The following is a 12,853-nucleotide window of genomic DNA, read 5'->3' as shown; positions in this document are numbered from 1 at the left end:
CAACTGAAACTAAAAACATCCATTTAATAAAATTGAATTGAGTTAGTCCAACTCATTTTTATCAAATAAAGCTGAAATAAAATTATTATGTTAAGTAAATTAAATGAATTTACATTTGTCCAACTCAAACTAATATAATTAATTGGTAAATAAATAATATAAAAATATAGTTATTTTTCACTTTCTCCCCCATTAAGACACTCATGACACAAAACCTAGTTGAGATATTTTTATTGAAAATTCTCAGATAACAATTACACCTTGAGGTGGATAGCCAATCCTCACTTTCCTTGTGTAAACAGTGTCAAAGTTCTCTGTCAGAGTTATTTGTCTGTCTGCATTTCTTTTTTTATAAAACATATCAATAAACAGACTGAGCAGGAGATAAAAGCAACTAAAAAAAATAATAATAATGCCAATCATGGATGAGGAAGGTGACAGTAATCCTCAATTCAACATCAGTATTTATATACACATCTCAATATTAGCTCTACTTGAAAACACAGAGCAAGATGTAAAAATATTTTTTTTAAAGAACATTTTTTAAATGGTGTAAATAGCTCTCCCGTAACAGTGCCGAAACTGGTGAAAAATGAAAACCCAGCTATTCTAGATCTCCCAGTGCCACAAACAACAAAGACACTATAAAAAGGTGGATGCTTTGCACTGCTCTCCAAACAGGGAATATCATTGGGTGGTTTTGATATATAAAAGAGCGCACTGCACAAACCCTACAGTATATTTGATAATTGAATAAGTGTAGTTTAGCCATTTTCTTTGAACCTACAATTACAAAAAAAGCTAAATATTTGTTAAGGAAAGTTGACAATACACTTGTTCACCTCTTATGCAAACTGCTTGATTTTCAGCTGCTGTATTTTTGCATTCAGCTTGTGCCCATCCAAGTTCATTACGACCTTCTGTAGAAACTCAAAGGTGTACTTCAGGTTGTCCGGGAAGCTGAGATCAAGGGCATAAATGAGCCCCAAGAGCATGATGAGTCCCACAATGACACTGCCTACGTTTTCCATGACTTTAATGCCTTGGATAACAATTCCCACGTCCTCTGGCCCCCCATCCCCGTTTCTTCGGATCGTGTAAATCCCCATGACTGTGTTGGAAATGTCCCTCTCTGCATCGTCAGTGGTGGAGGCCTGAAAACAACACAAACACGTATGTTAAGTAAAAAGCTGAACGCCACAAACAGAAAACTGTGTATGAAATATAAATAAGCATTCTTAAACCATCAACTGCAGTTTAGAGAAGCAGATTTGCTTCTGTCTGGCTCGCCTAATTGACCAATACTGCTTTAAACTGAGATAAGGACCTCCAACCTTATCAACATTTAGAGCCTGAAATACAGAAATAAATAGTTGTACAAAAATGTAGAAATAAATTGAATCTAATAAAGATAGTTATCCATGTATGTCCTGTTTGCTTATCAACTTTTACTTATTTATTCATACATTTACCTATTTATTTCTATATTTATTATTTTATTCCTGTATTTATTTCAGAATTTATTTATTATTTTATTTATTTACTCCTGTAATAATTTAAACATGTATTTCTGTATTTATTAATCCATTCACCTACTTATTTCTTTATGTATTTCAATATTTATTTATTCGAGAATTTATTTATTTCAGAATGTATTTATTCATTTCTGTATTAATTGATACGTTTATTTATTACCATATTTATTTATGCATTTACCTACTTATTTCTACATTTATTTATTCTTAAATGTATTTATTCCAGCATTTATTTATTATTTATCCCTGAATTAATGTATACATTTATTTATTCATTAATATCCATATTTATTTATTTATTTCCTTATTTATTCCTGTATTTATTTTTACAATCATTTATTTATTGATAATAATAATAATAATTTTAATTTTTATAGCGCCTTTCAAGAGACCCGAGGACGCTTTACAATGGGAAACAAAACAACAAAAATAATAATAGTCACAAGGATACACAGGTTAGATACTTAAGTAATACACACAAGCGAGAAGTTGACATTATAGACATCTCGCCTTGGGTATGAATGGTGGTGTGCCATAGGATGTTCTCATTATAAATACATGCCATGGTATTAATAAGTTAGGGTAACACTGTTCAACGCTACATGGGAAAAATATTGTATAAACTTACCAGATACTCCTTGAAAAACGAGTCTGGATCTTCATTTAGGTATATTACAAGGCTTCTCAGGATGCACTCCCTCCTGGTGTTGATGTTGTTACGGCTGCTGCCTTCCTGGTCGTCTGAGTGTTTTCAGCTGTGTGTGTTCTATGTAAATGAGCTGTGCGGTTGCCCTCCCGGCATTGGCTCCCATCTCCTGGTCCGCCCCTGAAGATTGCGATTGGAGCACGCCGGGCCCGACGCACTCCAATCGCAGCGCACACCTGCTGGAGATTATTACAAAGCTTGGGGACAATCATCATTCTGGAGGCTCTGTAGGTGGACAGATGCCTCTCGCTACTTGCTCTTTGTTCTGGGGTTAAAACTTGTGTGATTAGTAGTGTCTAGAGTAGGTTGGTTAGAGTGTAGAGTAGTTTAGTTAGGATTTGTGAATGTTGCCTTTAGTCTAGCTGTGTTTTTGTATAGATTCTTTGTGTTAGTTGTACCACTTTTAGAGTGAGGTTTTGTTTCGTTCTTTATTTAGTATATTAGTATGTATTTTCCCTGTATGTCTTTAGACTCCTTTTTAGAGCTCTCCTTTTGTTGGTTATTTGTCAACCTGTGCCCTTTTGGCCTTCTTTGTTTGTTACAGGCGGCATGCCTGCCATTTAGTTTGACCAGCTGTTTAAAATAAACGCTTATAATTAATACCAATTACATACTGGTGTGTGTTGCATTCCTCTTCCCCTAGTTGGGACGTAACATACATGGGGGCTCATCCGGGATATTAACTACTTTCCTGGGGTTACAAGTGGTTGTGTACAGCTGAAAACAAATTGGTAAGGTTGTGTGCAATTTTAGCTGAGTATGGCAACTTTTGATTTGGAGTCGTTTTTGGTCTGTCCTTCTCATGAGCAGTTAGTTCAGTGTCGTAGAAACAACTTATATGAGATAGCGCAACATTTTGGTCTCCCAGTGGCAAAACAATTATTAAAAAAAGAGTTAAAGGCTCTGGTGGTGGATGAGTTGGTGGAAAGGAGTTTTCTGGTGCTGCCTGCACAAGCTGAGCTCACTGTGCCAAATGTCCGTGCTAAAGGAGAGGGTAGTGACAGCGAGGGGAGCGAGCAGTGTAAAGCACCGTCTGTGCCGCCTCGCTATAGTCCACCGTCTCCTGGTAGTCCTGATCCCCGGGAAGGGAATAAACTTAAAGTCCGTCTCGCCCGACTTCAGTTGGAAGCAAAAGACAGGCAACAAGACAGGCAACTTCAGTTTGAGGCAAAAGACAAGGAGCAAGACAGGCAGTATCAGTTTCAGTTGGAGGTAAAGAAAATCGAGGCAGATAAGGAAGTCCAGATCCGGATTCGTCAGCTGGAGCTAGACTCCCAACTGCGCGCATCCGGTGCTTTTGACTCTGCCGGAAGAAACTTGCCATCTCCACCTCCTCCACCTGTCTTTGACGTGAGTAACAATATTTCGTTAGTGCCAACATTCCGTGAGACTGAGGTGGATGCCTATTTTAGCGCATTCGAGCGCATTGCTACAGCGCTACAGTGGCCGGCTGAAGTTTGGGCGCTGATGGTAACGTGCAAATTATTTGGAAAAGCTCAGGGAGCAGTTGCAGCTCTTACGTTGGAGGACAGTCTAGATTACGCCTTGGTGAAGATTGCCATCCTCAGAGTATACGAACTCGTTCCTGAAGCTTACAGACAAAAGTTTAGAGACCTTAGGAAGGATCCTAACCAAACTCATGTGGAGTTTGCCAGAGTAAAAGGGATGTGGGTTGACAAGTGGATTGCCTCAGGTAAAGCTACGGATTATTCTTCTCTGAGGGAATTAATCATGTTGGAGGAGTTTAAGAAGTGTTTGCCTGATCGCATTGCTGGGTACGTGAACGAACAAAGGGTAAACTCTCTCTCTGCTGCCGCTGTGTTAGCTGATGAGTATGTGCTGATGCATAAAACTGTGTTTTCCCCTGTCTCTACTGAGAGATCCCGCCGTGTGTCAGCCACACCATTTACTCAGCCAGCAAATGTGTGTAACGTGAACAGAGAAGAGAGGGAGTGTTTTTACTGTCACAAACCTGGACATGTCATCGCCAACTGTGCAGCGTTGAAGCGCAAGGAACAGCGGCAGAAAATATCTCCGCCTAAAGGCATTGGTCTGGCTACACACGCACGCGCACAGGCAAGTAAACGTGACCCTGATGTCCCATTGTCTGATCCTGTGATTGTGCCTGTGTCTTCAGATAAAGCAGTGTCTGAGGAGAAGCCAGAAATTGTGGCTCCCCCTCGTGAGGATGTCATGAGACCAGCACAACACGCCGGCTCAGACAAGCCTCTAGACTTCTCGACACTCCCGGTAACCCGAGAGCGTCAGCTCGTGTATCGGATATTAGTGTTAGTGTTGGCTCTATAACATGTTAAGATTGATGTTGGACCCAGCCTTTGGCCAATTGTGATGTGTACATGTTACGATCCATTCATATTCTGCCCCAGCGTGTCCAAGCACAACCAGCGTCTCCTGCAATGGGCTCTGATTGTGCGGGACTACAACAGTAGACACCCGTCATTAAAGGGTTCAGAGAATGTGTTGGCCGATGCTTGTCCAGGTTGAGTTTGTGACGTTAGTGTGGCAGGTTGAGTTTCTGATGTATGTGTTATTAGGAATTTCGTTAGTGTGCTTAGGTTCGCAAAACCTGTGGGTTGGTGTCTTAAGGGGGGGAGTGTTACGGCTGCTGCCTTCCTGGTCGTCTGAGTGTTTTCAGCTGTGTGTGTTCTATGTAAATGAGCTGTGCGGTTGCCCTCCCGGCATTGGCTCCCATCTCCTGGTCCGCCCCTGAAGATTGCGATTGGAGCACGCCGGGCCCGACGCACTCCAATCGCAGCGCACAGCCGGCGCACACCTGCTGGAGATTATTACAAAGCTTGGGGACAATCATCATTCTGGAGGCTCTGTAGGTGGACAGATGCCTCTCGCTACTTGCTCTTTGTTCTGGGGTTAAAACTTGTGTGATTAGTAGTGTCTAGAGTAGGTTAGTTAGAGTGTAGAGTAGTTTAGTTAGTGTTTAGAGTATAGTTAGGATTTGTGACTGTTGCCTTTAGTTTAGCTGTGTTTTTGTATAGATTCTTTGTTAGTTGTACCACTTTTAGAGTGAGGTTTTGTTTCGTTCTTTATTTAGTATATTAGTATGTATTTTCCCTGTATGTCTTTAGACTCCTTTTTAGAGCTCTCCTTTTGTTGGTTATTTGTCAACCTGTGCCTGTATGTTACATCCCAACTAGGGGTAGAGGAATGCAACACACACCAGTATGTAATTGGTATTAATTATAAGCGTTTATTTTAAACAGCTGGTCAAACTAAATGGCAGGCATGCAGCCTGTAACAAACAAAGAAGGCCAAAAGGGCACAGGTTGACAAATAACCAACAAAAGGAGAGCTCTAAAAAGGAGTCTAAAGACATACAGGGAAAATACATACTAATATACTAAATAAAGAACGAAACAAAACCTCACTCTAAAAGTGGTACAACTAACACAAAGAATCTATACAAAAACACAGCTAGACTAAAGGCAACAGTCACAAATCCTAACTCTAAACACTAACTAAACTACTCTACACTCTAACTAACCTACTCTAGACACTACTAATCACACAAGTTTTAACCCCAGAACAAAGAGCAAGTAGCGAGAGGCATCTGTCCACCTACAGAGCCTCCAGAATGATTGTCCCCAAGCTTTGTAATAATCTCCAGCAGGTGTGCGCCGGCGGTGTGCGCCGGCGGTGCGCTGCGATTGGAGTGCGTCGAGCCCGGCGTGCTCCCATCGCAATCTTCAGGGGCGGACCAGGAGATGGGAGCCAATGCCGGGAGGGTAACCGCACAGCTCATTTACATAGAACACACACAGCTGAAAACACTCAGACGACCAGGAAGGCAGCAGCCGTAACAATGTTGTCACACTAAAGCAGGGTCCACAAATCAGGAGAGAATTTAGTTAATGTGGGTGCGACAGAGCGGTTGTCTGAAGACCAGAAAGGTCGTATCAGTCGAAATGTCCCTAAGCAGGACATGGTATCTGACGAAAAATGCATTTGTACTAACCAAATCTGTGATTGCAAGGACTTCCTTTATCTTTTTTCCCCTTCACTCCTCCTTTGCTGGTGAAGATTTGTAGCAGCTTGTCGGAAAAGTGGTCCAGCTGATACATGAACTTCGATTGCAGTGGCTTGGTGGTGATGCGCAAAAACTCTGCATTCACCTTAGAAATATTATTGACAAACAAAATACAACAATGTGTTACTTATTTATCAGAATTATTACCAAATTGGGACGTAGGATAATTGGCAAATTGCGATTGTGGCGCCGTTCATCGTTATAGACAATAATAAAAACAGTCAACACATACAAACAAACGTTGCAAAGATTGTAAGAGAGATGTATTCAGTGCTTGAATTGGAATTAAAAAGGTGCCAGTACTCTAAATCAGCAACTGTTTCAAGTAAATTTATTTAAACAGCCCAAAAACAAGTATTTGGCTCAAAGTCATATTACTTTATATTTTAGAAAGGCTCACTGTACTTAAACAAAATGACTCGGGGTGCATCTGAGATTAGAAGGGGGGAAGTGGTAAAGTGCTATTTTTATAAGAGTGGAGTGGACCAGTCACCCTCTAGGGGGGTCCGGGGGCATGCTCCCCCGGGAAGATTTTTTTTAAAATATTGAAGTTACAGTAGATGCATCAATCTGGTGCATTTTGAGGGGGAAATAAAGAGACCATATTTGTTGTCATGCGTCAATCAGGGCCGGACTGGGACAATAAGTCAGGCCGGGAATTATACACCCAGCCAGGCCACTACCAGTTTTTTGTGCCATTTTGCTGGATTTATTTGTCAATATTTACAGTGTTGCCGCCCATAGTGATAGCCCTCTAGTTTAAATCTACTACCCAAAAAAAAACATATGGAGATGGGTTACTATTTAAAAAAAATTGCAAATCTATTTAGGAACCTGTCAATGTGAACATATTTTAAGTGGGGGCGGACCTCAAATCCTCTAGGGGGGTCCGGGGGCATGCTCCCCCGGTAAAACATTTTTTAAATGTTGGACTTAAAGGTGGGGTAGGTAAGTTTCAGAAACCGGCTCGAGATACACTTTTTGTTATATTCCATGGAATACTCTTAACATCCCAATAGCAATGAATATCTTCAGTGCTTTGACAAAAAATCCATAAAAAAATGTGTGGAACCCGTAATACTGTAAAAACTACAACCAATCCGTTTAGCCGGGAAACGGATTGGATTGCCGCCCTGTCTGTTAGCCTTCCATCTCGTGCACGCACAAATGTATCTCGTGCCCTCATTGGGCGTGCCGTCATTGGGCGTGCATTGCAGCAGTACTTCAATGACTCGCCAGCAACAGGCGGCCACTTTCACCATGGCAGAGTTAGGTTCAACATCGTCTACTGGTCGCAAAAGAAAAAATGTAACAAATTAAGAACAAAAAGAAAGTGGAAACTAGGAGAAGTCAAACCAGAGTTGCTTTGGCTGTGTAGTATTGCTAACCTAGAGGTGTTTAGCTTTGACTGATATGTAACGTTACTGCAGCCTGCTCTCGCGGAGGAGGTGCTCTGTAAGGAAGTCTGAAGGAAGTGGCGGATTCTTTTTGGCTGCGTACTTTCAAATTTTAGTGCACTCGAGCCGGTTTCTGAAACTTACCGACCCCACCTTTAAATGCATCAATCTGGTGCACTTTGAGGGGGAAATAAAGAGACTACACCCATATGAAACAGAACTGTATACATTTAAATAATCATAAAATCATAAGTACATGGCCATAACCAATAACATACCATATCCAATATGAAAAATCATTGAAACTTGTTTAATTATTTGTTTTTGGTTCATTTATAGTGTGTCTGTGCTCCTGAATCAGCCTCTCCTGTCTCCCTCATCTCCCCCTGCTCCTCTTTGAGGCAGCAGCAAAGACTAGTTTTAGCTCTCAACAACTTTATCTTACCTTTTTTCACCTAGTTAACATTTTATTTTTATTATTCATGCATATTTTACTTATCACCACCCCCTCAAAATAAAATATGTGTTTACATAAATGGTGACCGAACCGTTTGAGACCCACTGAGACAACTTGGACTAAGTTAACTATCTAAACACTCAGAGTCCTTTACCTCACTGTGTCTCTCAGTCTGACAGGAGAGCTCTCCTCCACCCTGGTTGTAGAAACAGCTTCTTATATCCGTTAGCGCAGCAGAAGCTAACAACATTCCCCGCCGGTACCGGTGCACCCCCTCTCTCTATCTATCTATCTCTCTCTCTCTCACGCTGGCTGTGAGCTGCGGGCGCCTGATAAGCCAACATCCCCCACTTTCATCACTTACAGGGCCCATCGTACAGGGCAAATGGAAAATGTAACCGGGGTGAAAAGGGTGTTATCTTTACTTAATTATGAATGTTGTTACATCAAGGCTGAAAATTCATTTTTTTAAAATGTAATCTTGTGGAAGTGCAGATCCCCTGTCCTCCACCAGGGGGTGCTGCAGCACCCTCAGCACCCCTACTTCCCACGGCCCTAGTAGCACCAGATGCTAACAACAATACACGTAACCGGTGCGCGCGCTTTCTCGCTTGCTCGCGCCACACATACACTAACACACACCCTCCCGAGCTTGAATGACACACAGAGACCAATCGACGGCATTAGTATGATCTGTATGAAAGTGGCCATGTCGGCAGGCCACATCATGTAGACAGCCAGTCACCCTCTGTGAGGCAGAGTCAGACCCACATTTGCGCAGCGTTGCGTTCACAATACATACGTATAAGTACCAGCATTTTGGTAGTACCGGCACTTCTTACTGAGTACCGGCAAGTTAAGGTACTCAGTAAGAAGTGCCGGTACCACATGAGTAAAAATCAGAAGTGCCGGTACTGCGTACCGGTGAGTACCTGCCCAATTCAAGCACTGGATGTATTGAAATGTCCTATTCCTCTGGGCATCTAGTATGTACTCAACCGGTTCTAAAACCCCAAAATTAGAGGTATAGTACTGTGTACGTTTATATGCAGTAGCAAGAGGGCCGTCCTTTGCAATAGTTATGCCCAACGGATTAGATTTACATAGAAAAGTGGAAAGTTTATCAACTACTGACTCTTCAACTTGTAGTTTATGACTTTGTAATACATCAGAAACAATAGCTCTAGTGACAGGCAAAGATGCTGTACTTAATATGTAGTGAAGCTCAGAAAGGACCTCATCAATAACTGCCTTTTGGAATGTGAACAATATATACTTCAATAAAATGCCAGCAATTTCCTCTTCAATTAAATTTGGCAGGTGTATTTCTGCAGCATCACCACAATTTAGTGTTTCATATTCATGATCTGTATCCACAGACTCTGTTGGCCCAACTGCTGAACTGTCTGACTGACCGCTTGTACTGACGACATTGGCTTTAAAGTCTTTTAATGTATGTTCTTTGTGTTTCCTATTTTTGTATGTGTTGAATGTACTGTGAATGTTAGTTTTAAATGTGCATCCAAGAAACATACACGGAACTGTTTCATCATGCCTGAGAAGTCCATTGACGTGTTGAAAAAAAATCTCTTTCTGCTACTAGTTCTCTGCAAGAGCACACATGACACTGGAATGTAGGTACTTCTACTGGCTTTGGAGTTTGCTGTTTAGCATGACTTTTGTATGTGTGATTTAGTAGCTTACTCCATTTATCAAACGTACACGGACAATCTGTGTATGGACATGGATAGCGATAAATGCCCATGGGTCTGCCTAAAATGTTGTAACAATAAATACCTGCTAGCTAGTTCCAAACTGCAGACTTTACTGCCACATTCATAATCTGAAAATAAGAATAAAGACAATTAGCACATTTCAGACTGAGCAACTGACAATGATACAGATCAGCTTGTGCCAGTATTGACAAAATAGCTTATTACTTACTATCATTAGGAGGTTGCCACAAGTAGCTTGGTAACCAAATGAAACTGCACAATAAGAGATAAATATATTAGAGATGTGAAAATGCATTAGTTAAGATTGCATTAGAGCTCTCACCAAAGAAAACAGATACAATGTTAACATTTAGAATAGAGTAACAATCATTTTACATCAACACTGAAGCTACATAACGGAAATCCAATCATGAAAGCATGTCAAATATGTTACACCGAAATTTTAATAACACATAAAACTATTTCGGAAAATGTACCATTAGCTAGCTAAATGTATGATCATTCATTATCACATGCATCTAGTTGGGCAAATGTTGCAAAGAATGATCAACAGTACCATCTGAAAATACAGAAGAGGCTGAAAGTATCACGAAACGTCTGAAAATGAATGTTGACCATGTTTAATAAAAGTATTCAAGAAAAGGAAAATTCACACTTTACAGACACCATTGACATTTAATCTAATTTAAAATAGTTTACAAAAATTGTGCTTCTTTATTTAATCTTTGTTTTTGCAATATTTTGGATTTGAATTATATAAATGTGTCTCAAACAGTACAATAAATGTAAGCAAAATAAGTGTTATAATGTATTAATACAATACTATATTATTACACTATAATTATGCTAGGTGTTTATGCTGTTAAATTGAGCATATAGTTCCACTGTAATTACCTAAGAACATACCGCATCTCTGTAGTAATGGCACCGTTTTAATTGGATCAGGTCAGTTTTTGTTTGTGTTGAACAGTTTCAGAGAAATAGCGTAACTGTAACCATAGTAACTCAATCTCACTCGTGCCTGTGTTCGCACAGCGCCAGAGGAGAGGGCGAGACGCGGTGCTGAGACCCCGCTGAGTGAACAGCGAAGGAATAAATTACAATATAATAGATTGGTGTAGATTTCCCACTTTCCCCCTGATGATCTCAATAACTCGCTAGATTTTTCACTAGTCGCTTTTTAGAAATAAAGTCGCTAAGAGGGTCTGAAAAGCCAGTAAGTCCAGCGAGAAAGCAAGCAGTGTGCGTGTGCTTCAGTGGGTAGAGTGGGTCTGCCATAACTTTAAAGTAATTTGGAGGGGGGGGGGGCTCTGCCGCAGCACGTTAAACCGTGTGCGACCGTTATTAACATTTTCACAGAACAGAAGACACACCTACTGAAGCCCGCTGCACTGTAGGCCAACGCTGTAAATACTTCTGTAGCCTATAAATTAGCTCCTGTCTCTTTAGCTTTATTACAAGTTGACGGGAGTTCTGCGTTAGCTTTAGCATTAGCCATTGTGTTAAGTGTGGAGACGATATAAGGGGGCTGCGGGAGAATAACCCAAATCTAACAAATTCAAAGTGATGACTCTTTTTCTAAAGGTTTACCTCAAGTACGAGCAAAAAGTATGCAGCATTAAAACTACTCTGAGAAGTCAAATGGAATCAAAAAACCAACTTAGGCCTACGTTTCTGCACAATTGTGGGTGCCTGCTTGTGAGTGAAGTTACCCATAAAAGACTCAGCACATATATTATCTCATTATTTAGATTAAATATTTGGCAGTAAAAAAAAGACCAGTGCCTAAACTCAACTGAACTCCTACAGTCCTCCTCTGCCTGCCTGCACTAAGGCCAGGAGAGATGGACAGACCTGAGCATTATGATAGAAAATGGCGGCGCTTACCTCATGCACTTTAATTACTCTTTGCATTTTTTGGGTTGGATATAAACTCAATTTTGGTGTACTGTGTTCAATGAAAATAACATGAAATCTAATATAATACAATCCACTGATCTCCATTATCCAGCAGGTATTCAATGCTACCCACATGTAGCAAGCTAGCTTCTAGCTACCAGTTATCTGGCTAGCCATAGCTAGCTTGCCGTTTACAACTAAAAACGGAGCAAAATATATTCTTGTCGATATTATGAAAAGGCATTACTTGGAAACAGGGTACGTTCTAAACTACTAGAGACTACTAAAAAACTACTAAAATACTTACCAAAGAATAGACTTTCCCCAGTCAGTTTCCACAGTCAGTGTCAGAGAAAAGGCGGCAAAAGACAGAACGGATGTTGCGCATGCACAAAGGGGATGTGCAAAGGGGCGGTCCCCAGATGAAAACAATTCATTTTGAGTTGATCTGTCCTAAATACATTTAATAAGTGAATTGATTGAAGTAATTTGTGTTACACTAATGAACTATACTTAGGTTTATTTCTTGATTAAAAATATTTAATAAAGCGAACATTTTTATATTGTGTCAAGTCTAAGAAGGGCTTGAATCGTTTTTATGAATGTTGATTGAATTAAAACAGGTAAAGCAGATGCAGAAGCAGTGGCCGAGGTGTTACTGTGAGACATTTTATGACAGTATGTTGGATTTCTGAATTTGTTTTTATGCTTGTTAAAGATCCAAGCACTGACGTACTTAGTGATTGATAAGTTACTCCGACTTTATTGTCCCCTAATCGGCAAACTCCTGGGCATTATTGTTTTTTATTTAAGTTAAGCTGTATAGTTTCATCTTATAATAGAAAGTAACAGAGGAGCAACGTAGAGCAACACTGCTGTGCTGGTTTGCATGATCTGGATCTTCTAGCTCAGCAGCCAGGCCTGCCTCTTTACCGCCTCTTTGCCCTTTTTTGGATTATGCTGGAGCAGGCGGGAGTTAGCCTCTGACGTCACAGCCCAGATGGTGACGTCAAGGACACTACATACTATGCTATCCATGCTACCATCAGGTTGTTCAGAC

General features: G+C 40.6%; 1 long non-coding RNA gene across 1 annotated transcript; it reads right to left on the bottom strand.

Annotated features, from left to right (window-relative positions):
• Positions 1-214: 214 nt before the first annotated feature.
• LOC307028512 lies at positions 215-12,379 on the bottom strand. Its single transcript, XR_013805002.1, has 6 exons — positions 12,101-12,379; positions 10,103-10,146; positions 9,956-10,001; positions 6,092-6,389; positions 2,164-2,257; positions 215-1,154 (listed from the first exon to the last, which is right to left on the bottom strand). It is a non-coding gene; the product is annotated as an uncharacterized lncRNA (long non-coding RNA).
• Positions 12,380-12,853: the final 474 nt, after the last annotated feature.

The sequence above is a fragment of the Notothenia rossii genome (genome assembly GCF_949606895.1).
Source record: "Notothenia rossii genome assembly, chromosome: 2".
Taxonomy (NCBI): domain Eukaryota; kingdom Metazoa; phylum Chordata; class Actinopteri; order Perciformes; family Nototheniidae; genus Notothenia; species Notothenia rossii.
Note: the sequence above shows the minus strand (reverse complement) of the source record. Positions and strands in the feature narration are given on the sequence as shown.